The sequence below is a fragment of the Cheilinus undulatus genome, linkage group 20, assembly GCF_018320785.1.
Source record: "Cheilinus undulatus linkage group 20, ASM1832078v1, whole genome shotgun sequence".
Taxonomy (NCBI): domain Eukaryota; kingdom Metazoa; phylum Chordata; class Actinopteri; order Labriformes; family Labridae; genus Cheilinus; species Cheilinus undulatus.
The window spans coordinates 40,076,003-40,094,129 of NC_054884.1; the positions used below are offsets into that span (position 1 = coordinate 40,076,003).

The 18,127-nt window shown below is 39.2% G+C and overlaps 1 protein-coding gene across 5 annotated transcripts in view; it reads right to left on the reverse strand.

Moving 5' to 3' along the window:
- Positions 1–11,569, reverse strand: part of LOC121528350 (serine-rich coiled-coil domain-containing protein 2-like) — an 82,279-nt gene extending 70,710 nt beyond the window's left edge. For 4 of the 5 annotated variants that reach the window (XM_041815775.1, XM_041815772.1, XM_041815776.1 and 1 more), the window contains exon 1: positions 11,155–11,569. The gene's annotated coding sequence lies outside the window, so the exon portion shown is untranslated. Of the gene's footprint in view, positions 1–8,269; positions 8,365–11,154 lie in introns of those variants that run through there. The other variant, XM_041815773.1, reaches the window with a different exon arrangement.
- Positions 11,570–18,127: the final 6,558 nt, after the last annotated feature.

An 18,127-nucleotide genomic window follows, 5' to 3' on the forward strand; every position in this document is an offset into this window, starting at 1 on the left:
AATCCAGAGAAAAATTCAGAAACTTTAAGTCTGAAAAGAGAAAAGTTCAACTCTGTTTTGCTGCTTATTCTGTGGCCTTCAGCCGGACACGTGCAGGACTGGAACCCTGCTGAGGGGAGGTGGACCTGAACAGGTTCACAGAGCCTTTTCATGGCATGGCATCCATGTCGGGGGTGCATGGTATAGAATTTTTGAGCCAATACCAATCACATTATATGCACAACTTTTTTTTTTTTATCATTGTGAACACCAAGTCTCTCCTGCACCATAAATGTCTAGTTATGAAAATGAATTCTCATAAACAGAAGGTGTGCAGGATGGCTTCCTGCAGAGAAAATCATGACAAAGTGCTTAAATTTAAAAGAAACTCAAACTTTGGTCATTTGATAACACTTAAAGGTATAAGGAATGAGGATAACAGAGAAACAAACATCAGGTGAGGTGAGTCTGTTGATTCTGCTTTAAACTCTGCAAACGTATCTGTGCATTCTACTGATATATCAGGTGTGAATATCTGCAGAAATGTTCATATTAGAGCTGTTCTGATTCTGATACCAGGATCAGAAAGGGTTAGGGTATCAGCAAGTACACGAGTTTATGCACCAATCAGATACCGTTTGGTTTAGCTTTATATGTTGCTTTGTTAAGCCATGCTAACTGTTAGCGCTATAAACCGGAAATCAATCCTTCTTCACTGCCGGAAAACACTGCATGTATGAGCTACCGTTTTTAGAGCAGTGAAGAAGAACCAAAGGAGCCACTGCAGCAGCAAAGAATGGAGGCTGTGACAGTTTTTCTCTGAATGTGATCGCTAAAACGCCTTCCAGACCGGCGCTGTGATACACCACAGGAGGTGACACAGTGTATCAAAAGGTAAATAACTTTTGAACCATAAATCGCTGCCTCTTACTGGTTTTTCCTCTTGAAGCTAGCCGTTGTGTCGTCCCATTGATGTTATTGATGCTTTTGAATCTTTCTGGCAGCATTTCCAGCAAGCCTGGAACTCGTGTGACTTTTGGGGACTTTAATGATCAAATCCACACCAGTAAACCCGATACTGAACGTCTTTTTATCCATTGTAATCCAATTTAGATCATTTTTATTATTCTTATTTTAATATTTAACAGTAAAACTCAATAATCAGCAGGAAATCAACTTCAGGGTCACAGAGATGCTGTACATTATGACTCTATTTGTTGAGTCAGATACAGGTCTAAAATAATTTACTAGTCTGCACAGTCAGTCCAGAAAGTTCACACTGGTATCAGATCAGTACTCGGTATCAGTGGATGCCCAACACCTTGGTACTGGAATCAGTACTGGGAAGGAAAAAACGGTAGAGCCTGAACGATATGGGATTTTTGGGGCCGTTGCCGATAGTTGGGGCTAAAAAAAAAAAGCTGATATCTGATACATCGGCCAATATCCAATATATCGTCCGATATATGAAATAAGAACATTGATATACACAGGATATATACTGTACATGAACAGAAATTCTTAAATTATATTATCTTTGTTTATTTCACAAAGACGCAACTTAGACAATGTTAAAACGCTGTATAATAGTCTTTTATTAGATAATGGTGGACAAGTGAATTAACAGTGTTGTTTATTCTCTACTCCTGCGTCTCTACTCCTCTAAGCAGTAGAGATGCAACTGGTCGACTACAACTCCCACAATGCTTTGCATGTCAACAAATATGGCTTCCCACTGAAGAAAGTCAAAGTACATGATCAAAAATGGATCAAAAATGGATAAAAAGACACTTATTATCGGATGTAACGCTGTGAATTTAATCTCCAAAGACCCCGAAAAGTCACCAAAGTTCCAGGCTCGCTACAATGGCGTCCTTTAGAGCTACAGAGACATCGATGGTCAGCTTTCAGAGGGAAAAAAAGAGTCTGTTTCTATGACTTATGGTTAAAAAATTATCAACGTTTTTATAAACTGTGTGTTGTATAGGACAACTCTGTCCTCAGAGACTCCGGAAAGTCAGCCAAGTTCTGGACTCACTAGAAAAAACAACTTTCAGTTCAAACGTTACCCAGTGATTTTTAAAGGGATGTGCCTGCCGCACGAATCCATGCCACGTGAGCTCTAAGGGTTAATATATACATACTGTCCGATGTTGATTAATCTGTGATACACTATAATCAGCCCACCGATCAATCATTCGGGCTCTAAAAAACGGTATTAGAAAATATCTAGTTCATATCTGCCATTACTGTTATCATGCTGATAACACTGTGCATCCCTAGTTTCCACCAGGGTTTCACTGCACCATCATTACCGGTATATGCAGATAGAGAAAGCTGAGTTTAAAATGCATGATGGCATGTTCGTACAGCTGAAAAATGCTTCATCAAACCTCTTAAAGTCAGACTAACTTGCATGTAAACACCTGAATCAGGAAGAGCTCCAAAGTAGCTAGCCTAGAGTGGACATTTCCACCTATCATAGAGGCATGCTCCTGTTCATAGAGCAATTCTGCTGTTATCATATCAGTATTACTGAGAGCTGTCCACCAGTCTGTGGTCTGAGTGACATGTCAGGGGTTTTCAGGAATGGTGAATATTAATAAAGCAACATGCAGTCTGTCTGAGGTTATGAAAATAAAACCAAAACCTTAAGACGGTTACATAATCGACAGCAGAGAGGATGGGTGTTTCCAGGAAGCCTCTCACCCCTAACATCCTCCTCAGCCGGGATGATCTGATCAGAGAGAGGAAACACTTCAGACAGTCGCCGCCCAGACAGAGAGATCGGAAGATCCACCAAACATTTCCTGCCACCAAAACCATCAACAGAGAATCAGAGAGAAAAGACGCATCAATTATCACTCTGATTTCAGCCTCAGCAACTCAAGAAACAATTCAAGCTTTACCTCTGTGGCCTCTTCCTGCAGCAGATCTTCATGCATAAAACAATAACTGCATCTCTCTCTCTTCTGTTAAGGCAAATAAATGAAATTTCACACAAACAGAGTGCATTTTGAGGCAGTATTCACCTCAGTGAGAGGACAAAGAAGGAGAGCAAACAGAGTCATAAAGACGAGGAGAGAGGGTAAACAAAGAGGGAGAGTCAGCTCAGAGAGGACAGAGTGAATCAGCAGCAGAGAGAGTTTCAGTGGTGGAGAAGGTCAGTAATTTATGTCATTAAAACAAAGAGTCAGCAGAGAGAGAGCCTCCATCATTAGCCAGGAAGCTAACTGATGATTCTGCTTCTAACCACTGACCCGCAGAGATTAATGACGCCTGAAGACACGCAGTTGTTTTAATATTTCATGTTTGTTTGACCTTCATGCTTGTCCTCCAACACTGGGTGAAAACAGACGGCCCTCTCAGGAAGTAATTTATCTTTAAATATTCATGTTTGCTGCAGGAGAACATGCACAATTTTGTTTTTGGAGGAAGAGCTGGAGGAAGCATGTGACTTTGTAAGAAACAGAAGAAAATAAAAGTGAAATCCCCTCTCTGAGTGCAGAAGTAATACAAATTATTAATCAACAAGGTGTTTTTTTCTCAAGAACAATCTGGAGACATTCATTTTTGATCAGATGGACCTAAACTGTGCTTCCCTCTGCACCATTACTCACCCTGCATGTCGACTGTAGTCTCATTAATACAGAACAGAGCAAGAAAACATGATAACAGTCCAGAATATAATGGTAATGCATGTAATCCTTACACCATAGTTTCATCTGAAACTCGAGCAGCTTTAGTGAACAGCTCAACAGGGAGACGAGTTCAAGCTAGGGCTGGGAAATTAATCCAAAATTAGATCAAATCACAAAACGACCTGCTGCAATTTTCAAATCAGAAGGTGCATTATTTCTTTGTCCTGAAATTTGTGTCAAAGTATCGGTTTGAAGTTTTCTGCAGCAGAGATGTTACACATGACATATCCTGCAAACATCCAGGTGCCATTTTTCAAGAGAGTCAACAAAAAAATCCTTCCTTCTTCATTTTTACACCGTTTTCTTATTAAACATGAAAATGACAAAAACCCATCAATGCAACTACTCATCAAATTTGCAATTCGTCAGAATTATTAGATATTTTTAGAGAATTGTTCAGCACTTGTTTAGGAATAAAAGAAAGTTAACCCTTTGCCTACTGAGCCAGCGCCGGTGCTGTGTTTTGTATGTCCGGAGTATTATTACCATAACTGTCAAATTTTGTCCCATCAGAAAAATTCCAACGGCGTTGGAAAGCTGAGAATTGTGGGCATGCACACATATATGGTTCATTACGGTACTCGCAAAAATATGATGTGGGCATTCATAGCAAAACACCAGAATTACTGTGAGACCGCTACACGGATTCTCAACACTGTAACCCTTCGAAAGTTTGCTAAAACTTAATTCCAACACTGACAGAGAGCTGAGAATCTGTGCTTTTTGACAATATATGATGTGTGGTATATATATTACGGTAATGTCGAACAGCACCGCGAAAACGGCAGCTTTCGCAGAAGACGAGTGAGAAAGGAGAGTGAAGGAAGAGAGTAAAAGGAGAGCGAGCGAGAGTGGTGTTTTGTTTTCTAAAAATAGCGTTAGATAGTGGCATTTGTGCGTGTCTGTCATGTGCAATAACAACATGTTACTGAGAATGTTGAGAATGCATTTTTCCACCTTTATTTGCACTAATTGTGGCCTATGTATATAGTTATCTTTGCACTGTGTATTGCACATCCAGAGTCCTGGACTCAAAAATGACTGCTGATTGTTCTAAACATGTATAGGTTCACATTTCAAATGTCAAATCAAAACTTCATGAGCAATAACAAAATTTCTTCTCATAAAAGCCATGAAAAACAAATCTGTTTTTGTGTTTTTCTTCTTTTAAACTGCTGACAATTCCAAATAATGAGCAATAATCATTAACCAGATGTTGAAAAGTCAAGTTCAAGTACTCCTGGGAAAAGGGTCCAAAGCTCTCAGACTTAGGGCATTTCCTGACTATTTTACAGCCAGAATAACAAAATATGTCCAAATCACCATTTTTAGACTCAGTAGGTAAAGGGTTAAGGAATAACTGCATATTTTGGGGGGAAAATTTGCATCTTTCAGCCCGAGTGTATGCCAAAGATGTGAAAAGAAGAACAATGCAGCCCAATGACATCACTACCCAGAATGCAATGCACAAAATGGCAGCCTCCATGGGGAACTATTTTTTAAATTCTCCTCAAAATATACACCACATTCCACATTATTATGCAAATGACATTTTTCTCTGATTTTCCTAAATATTAATGCAAATGACAGTCAAGAGTATTCTTCAAGTCATCAGCTGGTAGAAGAACAGCGGCGGTGCTGCATGAACCACGTCAAGGTCAGACAACTTTTTTCTTTACAAATCTAACCTGAGACTAGGGATGCACGATTGGACTTTTGCCGATATCCAATATGCTGATATTTACAGATTCATTTTAGCCGATACCGATATTTAAATATGCTTTTTGTACAAGAAATTTCTGTCCTTTTTGACACACTTTAAGGTTCGAGGATGACCAAGGAAACAAACTTTAGTCGTTAAAAATCACTTCAAAGTTTAAAGAATGAGAATAAATAAAGACAAAGACCTCAACTGACACAGATCTGTTGGTTCAGCCTAAAACTCCATTAATTGATCAGTATATATAGACAATATTTACAGTCAATGTATGCTGAAATACACAGGCAAAATATCGGATGTAAATATCGGCAGAAATTTTGATATCTGCCGATATCGATACCAGACCGATAATATCGTGCATCCCTACCTGAGATGTCAGGCTTCAATCAGTGGGTCATGCAGCAGTGAACTTTACCCTCTACGTCTGCTGCCTGTGGTGGAAGACACTCAGCTACTTCAGGCATAACCCTTTTCATAAAGCGGCTGTTTACAGACGAAAAATGTGCAAAATAAGGCACCATTCTGCAGCATGTATGTCCACAAACCTGAGAGAAGAGTGGACATCCTTTCTGGACTAGTGGCGTTTACCGCTGGCTTGTTGAGGACGTTCAGCTGGGCAGAAGTAATCAACAGTCATGTGAGAGGAATTTCAAAATAAAAGCATAGCTTAAAGGTGACGATGTAGATCTATTCTTGCATCTATTGAACTTGTGAGTTTTTGGAGAGTTCCTGCTTGATTTTGGTTATGCCAGGTTTGCAGGTGACCCCACGTCACAGCAGAGAACTCCAGATTTCTGCACAGAAACATGCTACCAGAATGCCAAAGATCTGTGACTGTTCCAACTGTTCACACCGTAAAAAAGAAACAATGTTGAGCTACTTTTAAGTCCTGGAAGTAGCGAAACATTCAGGATAAAAATGTGTCTATAAAATGTGTCTTTAACTCCATATTTTAGCTGATACTGTACTAAAGTCCCCATTGCATGTCTCCTAAACCCTAATTATAAAGCTGCATTATGTCATAATGTTTTGATGACATGCCTTTTGTTGTCAGCTGAAGCGTTTTCCTCATTTCAGCCGCGGCTCAGGCAGCCGGAGGCTGAATGATGTGTTATAAAATGCATCAGGGCGGAAACATCAGAAACAGAGCCGCAGATAGGGAAGACCTGGACCGGAGCCGGGCTGTAATGGACTGAAACAAAGATCAGTCACTGTGGTCCCTCAGGACCCAGATCCTGTTCTATCAGAGACCACGCTGCAGGAGGAACCACACCTGAAGGACTAGCTTAACACCTAGATCCACGATACAAAGGGACTCAAATCTTTAAGAGAATTAATCAAAAGTTTGGATCCAAACAGGCAAAGACCACTAAAGAGAAGCAGCGCTTTGGTTGTAAGAGTCCTAATTGGACTTAATCTGCTGTAATCCCTGGAAAGAAGCTAACCTGGGATTATAACAAAGAATTTAAGAATGGGATTATAGAGGTGTGAGGAACGTCCACGCACTGAAATGGTTGTTAGCATTGTTAGCATTCTTCAGTGTGAGTCTCTCTCTGTCAGACGGGACACTTTAACTCCACCATCGTTCTTACATAAGAATCCTCACAGTGGAAGCACAACAACATGGGAAGTCATGGCCCATAGCACTGCTGTTCTATTGTTTCACAGCTCAAATGTGTCCCATTCCTTCACAAGTACCAAACTATTCTGATTCAGACACTCAAAAAGACTCCACTCATTGTTTCTAGTCTCCTCATTTCAGTGTTTTTGAGTTTTATGTTGTCAGTTGCACTAAAGATAAGACATTTAAATTAGGGGTGCACCGACTGCAATTTTCTGGCCGATCACCGATCTTTAAAAAGCCTGACCTGCCGATTCCGATTTTGGCCGATACCGTTTTTTTTTTAATAACTGACAGCATACACCTTCAACGTTCCAATCTTATTTTATTGAAAAACATTGAACAATACCCATGAAACAATACAAACTTGTTGTTTTAACTGCACGAGGTAGTTCTCTCAAATAGAAATGAAAAGTTTAGAGCACTGCTGTCCAAACTACTAAATCACATCTGTCCCTTTAGTCTTTCATTTTTCACATTTTAGTAGGTAAAGGTACATAGGAAACCGATCTTATCTAAGTATCGGCCAATCACCGATCCCCCAAAATTAAGGAAATCGGCACCGATTCCGATTTTGGCCGATCGATCGGTGCACCCCTAATTTAAAGATAGGGATGCACAATATTATCGGTCTGGTATCAGTATCGGCAGATATTAGCAAAAAAAAAAAAAAAAGCCAAATATCGGTAACGGCAGATATCAAAATTTTTGCCGGTATTTACATCCGATATTTGGGGTATGCATATCAGCATACATAAACTGTAAAATTTTGCCATATATACTAATAAATTAGTGGAGTTTTAGTCTGAACCAACAGACCTTTCTAAGTTGAGATCTTTTTCTTTATTCATTCTCATTCTTTAAACTTAAAGTTTGTGTCTTTTTTATCATCAAACCTAAAATTATGTTCAAAGGACTAAAGTCTTAGTTACGTAAAACATATTCAAATATCGGTATCAATATCGGTATCAGCTAAAATGAATCTACAAATATCGGCATATCAGATATCGGCAAAAATTCAATATCATGCATCGCTATTTAAATACTTTAGTCAAGGTTTTATAATGCACATTTTAGTGCAAAAGTTTAGCAAGCTGAAGTTGCATTATGTTTTATATCAAGAGCTTCAAAAAGGAAGCTACAGTCTTATAATTGTTATGGGCTGAACCGGGGTAAATAGATAATGCCAGAAAATAAAGAAAACAGGACTGGTTTTTAGTGTTGGAAACACAAGCTGGGAGAGCTCACCTGCACGCCGTGGTCGTCAGGGCCTCCGGCCTACACGCGTTGCGTGGTTCGGCGCGCCCAAGCTTTCTTTCAGTTCAGTTTTAGTTCGATTGGGTAACAACTCAAAAACAGTGACTGGTTCATTCAAGTCCGTGGGAATTGGTTAGCTGTAGAGTCCGAGTTGGCGTCTTCTTCTCAGTGGCAGCGTTCCCCTCCACCTGAGTCTTGTGACGTCATTTAAAGGTGACACAGTCGCAGCTTCGAGCGCACTGCTGTCATGGTGCATTCAAGACGGTCGGGCATTCCAACACAGCTTAACCTGTTGGTTATTTCCCACATGAAAACCAGTCCAAAAAAATTTACAAAGAGAAAAGAAAAGAACAGGAGAGGAACTCTATCATGCTTATTCCTAACATCATGTCTTGTTGCTTCTAAAAACTTAAATGTCTGCAGACAAAAGTTTGACTTTTTGAGATAACAGAGTGGAAAAGTTGAAAACCCAACCGCTCGGTTTTCAGATCCGTTTCTTGTAAATTTTTGACTTTACAATTTTGGATATGTATGATTTTAAAAACCTGGCATTTTGGGGATTTTAATGTCAAAATTTAAGATTTTTAAACACTGATATTAACTTCTGCCAAGGGTTAGTTTGTTCATTTGTTAGCAACATAACTCAAAAAGCTGCGGACAGATTTTGATGACATTTTTAGGAAATGTCAGTAATGGCATAAGGAAGAACTGATTAGATTTTGGGAGTGATCCAGATCACCGTCTGGATCCAGGAATGTTTTTAAAGGATTCTGTACTATTGGGAGATAGGGCTGATGGTGGAGGTCTGCGCTCTCTGAGTTTTTCTGGTTTGATTTTTTTTTCCTGTAAATTTACAATTTTTAAAACTCTTGAATCTCAGGTTGTTTTCTTATAAATTTTCACTTGTTTAATCTTGAAAATGTCTATTTATTCCCAAAAATTTCCTCATTTTTGCCCAATCTGTTGGGGTGGCCCTAATACACCATTGCACATTCTAGTCAGGATTTTTAAAATATATTTAACCTATATGTACATTACAGAGCAGAAAAGAGTCCCAGACCCTCCACCCCTCCCGAGCCACCGCAATAGATGCAGAGTACAGCTGGACGATTTAGAAAAATAATCTGGAACACCCCCCCCCCCCCCCCCACCACCAAGTATTGCAATCCTGATGTGATTATTCCATAACTTTCTTTTTTTCCTAAACAAGGGCTGAACAATTCTTTACAAGTGTCTAAGTCTGATGATTTCGACTCGTATAAATAATAATAATAATAAATTTATTTATGAAACGCTTTCAGTCAAAGTGCTGTATAGAGATAAAATCAACTTGACAATAAAAAACATCAGAGAATCCACAAACATGTACAAACATACTGAAACAATAAAAAGGACATCAGTAAAACAAACAAGACTCATACTCAACAGTAAACAAGTGGGTCTTCAGCTTTGCGTTAAATATGTCAGTGGAAGATGTCTGCCTGATTTCAACAGGTAGACTGTTCCACAATGTCGAAGAAAAAGCCCAGAAGCCCAGTCCCCTGGGAATGCCAAACACCAGTAGGGACATACTGTACTGCAGATTGGGTATGAATTATTGCATTTAAGGGTTTTTTGCCATTCCTATGTTACATTTTTTTAAAAGTACAAAAATGAAGAAGGTAGAATTTTTTTGTGAGCTATTCTAAACAAAATGGCACCTGAATGATTGCATGACGTGTCATGCATAACATCTCTGCTGCAAAAAAAAAAAAAAAAAAAAAAAGTTTAAAACTGCTATTTTGACACAAATTTCAGGTCAAAGAAAATAAATATTGAAGCTTTTGAAAATTGCAGCAGGTCATATTGCGATTTAATCTGATTTTCGATGAATTGCCCAGCTCTACTGCAGAGAGGAAAGCAAGCATGTGACGCTGCACACCACAGCATAACACAGTTAGGACAGGTGTGTTGTTTAATTACAGTCCCTCTTACTGACCTGGCATGGCTGCAGCGTTTAGGGTCACTTTTGTCGAACAACAGCAACTGTTTCAAGACATCATTGTCTGAGCACAGAACTTCTTAGAAAGCAAAAAAAATGTTTTTAACGGATTGTTTTCATGTAGATGTGAGGAGGAATAATGCTCATACTTGTAACCTAACAGGTGCTGTCAGATGGGGCCCCCTTAGGGGGGGTTCCTACTGTCATTGCAAGATTTGTACTTTTTGAGCCACTGGGGGTTGAACGTTTTTCAGCGGCACCAAGCAAATGCCTGCCTTCCCTGCTGCCTTTCTTTATATAGTTCAGATAGAATATAGTATATAAAATGTAGTTTAAGATAGTATTATTATGACCTACATTTACCCGAAAAATATGATGCTTTAAGACTGTACCATTTCTGTCAGACTTTAAAAATTTGATTAAACACATTTGAATTGTCCTAGTAAAGAAAGTATTTGCTCAGGGTTGTACTGGATCGATCACAAACATTAACGGTGAGTCATTTTCAACAGTGTCATTTTGTCCCATGACTTTCCATTAATAGTATGCTTTTGGGTTGGTAGGATCGTTACATGGTAATTAATATATTATGACGACGGATTATAAAGCAGCTTCTTATTATACTGGTGTATATCAGGGTGTATTTGAATGGTTTTCATGAACGTTTAGCTGAAGGAAGGCTCCCATTGCCGTGGTGTGGTCTGAATGAGTTTACCGTCACTTGTCATTAAAACAGCCGTTAATGGACGTTACGGCATTAGAAAATGCCCCTGTTTCACCTGTAAGGTGATAATGGAGGACGTATGTGGTTCAAAGAGTATATATTTATTATTTTTTAATGCTACGTGGTTGTGCTAAAGTGACGAAATCCTGTCGGTGTGTGACTGAAACTCACCTGCCGGGTAGACGAAGCATCAGACGTCAAAACGCGGAAATGTCGCCGTGAAGGTGGTTGAATGAGAGCTGCTAGGTGTTAAACTGGAGACGTTTAATTAAATCCAAACACAAAGAGTCCGATAAAAAACCACACGAGGCGATAAGAGTCCCGTCAAAGGCGATAAAATCCACCGGGAGGGAGCCGAGAGGACAGCGGGGCAGAGCCGTCCTCGCTGCGGTGTTGTCGCTGCTTCTCTCCGGCCTAAACACCTCCGAACACTACGGGGTCTCCCGTTCACATCTATGATCTCCAGGGGTTCACGGTTAGCTGCAGCGGTTAACGGATCAGGAGAAATGTGGGGTTATTCAGGTAAATCCGTGTGCTGTCCATGAGCAGAGGGCTGAGGCTGACTGCTGCTGCACGAGCTGCTGAATCATCCGCACACCTACACGCACGCAAACACACACGTGCGTGCACGCGGACAGCGCTTGCGCGAGGCACAGCTGACACTGACGTCATCTTCCAACTGTAAACATAACCCTTTCTTTACCAAAACAACTCCCTTTAAAAATAACGTTTAATCACTTTAAAAAGGCCTTATCTGGTTACGTGTGTGATTAAAGTTCGTCCTTCAGTAAAATATTATTTTAAATGTATTTACAAAAGAAATAAAAGTCTAAATGATGAGTTTGAAGGCTAAAAATCCGAGATAAAAAGTCAAACTTATAAGATCAAAAGGTCAGAACATGAAATTAACAGTCAAAAAAAGTTTTTAAAAGGGAATTACACGAGATAAATTCAAAATCATGAGTTTTAAAGGTCAAAATAATACATCTAAGCTTCAGAATATAAAAGTAAAAAAGTCAAAATCATGAGTTTTAAATGTGCTATAAAGAGATTAAATTGGAAATCCAAAGTTTCTCAGTCAAATATGAGAAAAAATTGTAAATCATGGGTTTTACCAGTCAAAATATGAGACAAAATTCAGAAATGATACATTTTCAAATTCAAAATATTAGATAAATTGTCAAAATCATGAGTTTTTAAGTCAAATATACGAGATAAAATTCAAAATGATGAGTTCTAAAGATCAAAATACAAGATACAACTGGAAGTCACGAGTTTCTCAGTCAAAATAGGAGATAAAATTCAAAATAATAAGTTTTAAAGGTCAAATTCTGAGATAAAACTGGAAATCATGAGTTTTATCAGTAAAACTATGATTAAGAATTTCAAAATCATAGTTTGAAGGGTCACAGTATGAGATAAAATCAGGGTTTTATCCATGAAAATGTGAAATAAAATTCAAAGTAATACATTTTAAAATTTCAAATATCGGATAAAAAGTCAAAATCATAAGTTTTAAAGGTCAAAATACAGGAATTTGGTAAGTTTTAGAGGTCAAAATTTGAGAATATATTTAAAATCACGAGTTTAAAAGGTGAAAACATGACAGAATTTAAAATTGTGAATCTTAAAGGTCTAAATATGACATTAAATAGTAATATAGTAATATATATTGATGATGTATTTCATAGTAATAATTATTTCTTCTCTTTTCTTTTTTACAGTTTTATGACTTCAGGATACTTTGAATTACTGAGATTTACATTTTTACACTGAAGAACTCTGCAGACCTTTTACTGGTGGGCCAGTTACAACAGGAGTATTCATGGTCTTGTGGGCCGGGTATAACTGTACCATGGACCGGATTTGGGCCCCGGGCCTTGAGTTTGACACCCCTCCTCTATGTGCCTCTGATGAGTTATATAACCTTCCTCATGACACCTTCAACACACCCGGGCTCTGTTCATGCACGAGTGGTGGCGATGCTTAACGGCCTACCAGGAAGGCTACTGGCCAAAAACGCCACAGAGGAGTGACTCACAATAATCCTCTAATGGAAGAAGTCTGGCACCACCAGGACTCCTCTAAGACCTGCTCACCAGAGGAAGGGGGGACCAAGAACCTGGTGGTCAATCTGACTGATCTCCACACTCCAAAAAATAATAAAATGTGGCCTCTTTATTCACTTTTACACACACAAACACACACACAGTCCTGAAAAAGAACTACTGTTCTAAAACACATGGAACATTTACAAGAACACAGACCTTTTTCCCCTCAAAGGAAAATTATGGGGGCAGGAAACAGACCAAACACTCCTCATAGCACACATTTCTGTCATTTTTTCTACAGCACCGCCCCCTAGTGTCAAAGAAGTGACTAACAGGTCACACTGGGCGTTCTCAGTAAATGTGAATAAATCAGACTGAAAGTTTGGTGATAAATTATTGTCTTTTTGTTGCGTTGCTGCCTCCATTTTCTAAAATTCTTGAGAAATTATTTGTAAACAAACTTGATGTTTTTATTGATAAATATGATTTAGTGAAGTTTGTAGAAAACAGAGCAGCAGCTGTAGATAATGAACAGGACAGAGAAGCTGTGTTTATTGATGTACACCAGCGGTTTTCTACGTGTGAGGCGGGCCTCCCCTAGGGGGCGCCACAGAACTCCAGGGGAGGCGCAGAACCATCAACCAGAAAAAAAAAGGGATTTGCTCTGCTAACTTCTGCATGGAGCAAAATGAATAGACTGATAGCAACTTAAAGGCAGTCATACTGAACATGTGATTATTAGTGGCTCTTTTATGTCCTCATTATATATTTATATATAATGATATAAAAGTATAATTAATATAATTTATAATATAATTTATATTTATTTTATATATATATTTTTCCCTCAGAAAACCTTTAAAAAAGGGAAACATTTTTTTGCCCTTTTATACCATTTTTTGACACTTTTCATCCAGTTAAGCTACCTTTGGCCATTAAATCCCACTTCTTTCCTACTTTTTGCCCTCTGCAGTCACGCCATCCGTGTTTCGTATAAACGCAGTCACACCATAACCCGACACGCCAGATGGATGTGTTTTACACATCCATCTGTGAAAGCTTCTATAGGAAACATTTGAGAAAAGGCAGAGGCTTTGAAAAAAACTCTGAGTGTGACTGGATGAATGTTCTGTCTGTCACATCTCTACGGGCCAATCAGGGCAACAAAACACGTGACGTAGCCACTATTGAGCTGCGCGTGCGCAGCTACTGAAGAATAACGCGAAACATGGCGACTATAGACATGTCAGTACTCGACTTTTGTTGTTTTTGAAAAGAAAACAACTCACTGCTGTTCTTCGTTCTTCTTTTAACCAAGAAATGTCGTCAAGTTCTGATAAAACTGGCGCTTTAGCAGCATCCACGCTAATCTCTTCCTCCATAACTGCACCAGCTCTTGCTGCTGCTTGTTTACGTCACGTCTCTGCTGCGCCTGAAAGTACCGCCCAGATGGGAGCTTTGCAAGATGGATTCGCCAGTGAGAAACAAGGAAACGGGCGTATCCATCTGCTTTGCAAGGTTAGTCACACCATCCAGGCTTTAAAGTTTGTTGCACACGTAGACAAAATTTTAAGGGGCTGTGTCTCTGATGCATTCAGTGGCATCCTGGAAATTCAGGTTCTCTGGCAAATCCATGAATGGAAATCAAATCCTTTCTGTCTTTTCACCATTTTTCCCACTTTTAACCCATTTAACCAACCTTTTGCCTTTGAAAACCACTGTTTTCCTACTTTTTGCCACTTTTGACACTTTTTTGTGACTTTAAACCCATTTTTTTACCACTTCTATCCCATTTTTGCCCCTTTTTACCCTTTCTCATTTTCACCCATTTAAGCTCTCTTTTGCCATTGAATACCACTTTTTCCTAGTTTTTGCCCATTGTAGTCAATTTTCACTCTTTTTTGCCAGGGTTTGGCCACTTTGGACCATTTTATGCCAACTGTAACTCATTTTTTTCTCACTTCTCACCCATTTTTGCTACTTTCTGACCCTTTTTCCATTTTTCCCCCACACTTTTTGCACCTTTTTACCCATTTTGGCTGCTTTTTCACCATTTTTGCCACCTTTAAATTATTTCTATTGCTACTTCAAGCTGTGTTTTCCACTTTTCACCTCTTAGATTGTGGCTCTTGCAAAGGTATTTTTCAACTATTTGGCTCTTTGGTTGAGCAGGGTTGAGAAACACTGGTATAAAGCATTAAAAAGAAGAAAAGACTGTAACAAACTGGGATTTTGACACATTTCAGGTTAAAGAAATATCGCACTGTCTGCGATTTGAATATTGCCGCACGCCATATTGCAATTTAATCTAATTTGCCATTAATTGCCCAGCTCTAGTATATATGTTATATGTCCGGCCCAATTTTTGAGTTTTGTGTAAAATTATGTCAATTTTGGCTTTTTTCTTCTGTTTTTTTGTGTTGTTCCACTGCACATAAAGGAAATAAACACATGTATACCAGAAACATTTGTAACTGCAACAATCACTGGGAGAAATGGTGTATTTTCTGGAAAAATTCCAGGGGTGCCAATACTTTCATCCATGACTGTAAGTGTGCATGTAGTATGTGTCTATGTGCACCTAACTACACACTTAATTAATACCAAAACACTTAACTGGAACTGAACAGTGTTTGAGTCCAGGCAGGAGTCCAAGCCCTCCTTCTCCCGTTTATCACATTGATCATTCCTCCTGGTCTAGTAAACATCTGCCTTCTCAGGAACTTCCTCAAGGCTGGAGCCTCACGTAGCCAAAGGCCATGTGACCGTCAGCCCACTGTAATATACTTATATGCAAACATATGCCAGCTGGGCTGGAAGAGGGTGTGTTACTGATGATGCTGCAAACAGAGGGGATATTGTTCTTCTGGCTGGATGTTTTCTCAGGGCTGAGGTGTTGGTCAAGATGCCTGTGGACGGTTGGCACATGCACCACAAGGCTCAGGAAGATATACATTCACAGGCAGGTAGCAACAAACTGCAATACGTCTCATTGAATATAATCATTCAGTGAGACATATCTATTCTATATGTTAAACAACAGCTAATCTAGTTTGACCATGACATGTCTGACTACCACTACCTGCCTTAGCTACAGCTCTAAAGAAACTACTACCATCCTCTACCACTTTCTCTGTCTTACAAACAGGACCTACAGTCCCACACACTTTAGACCAGTGTTACTCAACCCTGCTCAACCAAGGAGCCAAGTTGTTGAAAAATACCTTTGCAAGAGCCACAATGTAAGCACTGAAAAGTGCATAAAAGTCTCCTGTCACCTCAAAAACTGCTGTATCTGCACAGCACGAGCCCATTTAATCCTCTGAACTGTAGCAGATGTGCAGATATGAAGAACGAAGGTGCTGGCATCTTAAAAAGTGATGTTAATCATCCATGGATGAAGTCACTTTTCACTCATATTTTTTGCCACCTGTAACTTATCTTTTGTAACTTGCTACTTTCTGACTCTTCTTCCACTTTTTCTCCCCATTTTGTCTCTTTCCATCCTTTTTTGCTGCGTTACTCAACCCTGCTCTGGCAAAGAGCCAAATTGTTGAAAAATACTTTTGCAAGAGCCTCAATATAAGTGGTGAAAAGTGGCAAAAACAGCTTAAGTAGCAAAAAAAATACATCAAAGGTGGCAAAAATGGTCAAAAAGCAGCAAAAATGTGTGAAAAGGGGTGAAAATGGGGAGAAAAGTCAAAGACGGGTCAGAAAGTAGTAAAAATGGGTGAGAAGTGACCAAAAAAAATGAGTTACAGTTGGCAAAAAATGGTCCAAAATTGGCAAAAACATTAAAAATTTTTAAAAATTGGTAGAAATTGACTACTGTAGGCAAAAAGCAGTCAAGAGTGGCAAAAATTGTCAAAAACAGAAAGAGAAACATCAAAAACAAGTGGTCTTTACTGGAAAAAGGTACCTTAAAAGAGCAACAAATTGTGAAAAAGAGCAAGAATGGGATAAAAGTGGCAAAAATGGGCAAAGAAATAGGAAACAGCTGCTATTTAATAGCAAAAGGTAGCTTAAATGGGTGAAAAGTGGCAAAAATGGGGGGGGATGGATAAAAGTGGCAAAAATTGGGAATAAAAAGCTAAGTTTTTGCCAGGTCAAAACAAAAACAATCTTTGCTCAGGTCATAACCCCAGTGGTTGCAATGGTAGCTTCTTCTTCTTTCTCCTCCTTCGTGGGGTTGTAAACCAGCTATGTGCATACCGCCACCTGCTGTTTCAGACTGAGTAAATACATAAGTGCGCCCTGGCACAGTTCGATGTTGCGAGTGTGACAGCATGCCAGGAGGGAGGGGGAAGGGGAAGAATCGTGCCGCGGCGCGGTTTGAAACAACTGGGCCTAATGTGAAAGCGCCCTAATACCTCTGTAGTTGAGGGGAATCCTGGGGTCGTTTTCAAAGATTCTGAGATGTGTTTAATGACAGTCTTAAGCCACCGTGTTGGAATAATGCTGTTATCAACACGGAACTGAAATAAGTCGGGTAATATACTGAACAGCCTTGGTGACTCCAGTACTTCCTATGAAATGTCATCAAACCCAGTAGTCTTCTTCAGTTTACATTTTTCTATAACACTTTTCACCTCTTTTTACCATCTGCTGAAAACTTAGCGTTCATAAACCTATTGGTGTTGTTTATATCAGATAACATTTCAAATTCTTTTCTGTCTTTTAGAGAAATTATTTCATTCAGAAATGCATCATTAAATGAATCATTGCACCCAGAAAATAAATGTGAAAGATCATTTTCCCACTTATCCCCACTGATGGGCAGTAACGCGTTAGAAGTAACGTGTTACCGTAATCCGATTACTTTTTTCAAGTAACGAGTAAAGTAAGGGATTACAATTGCAAAAATACTGTAACTTTACCACAAGCAGGCTGCGTTACTAAACCGTGATTTCGTTTTGTGAGACTGTCTCATGAGTCGCGCGTGACAATGACGTATGAGTGGCGCGACGTCAGTGGTAAACAACAGAAACATGTAGTGATCAACAAAAGACAACATGGAGCGCAGGAGAGAGCAGGAACATGCAGCGTTTAATGCTTGGAAGTACCGACATTACTTTGAGTTTGACTAGGTAAAA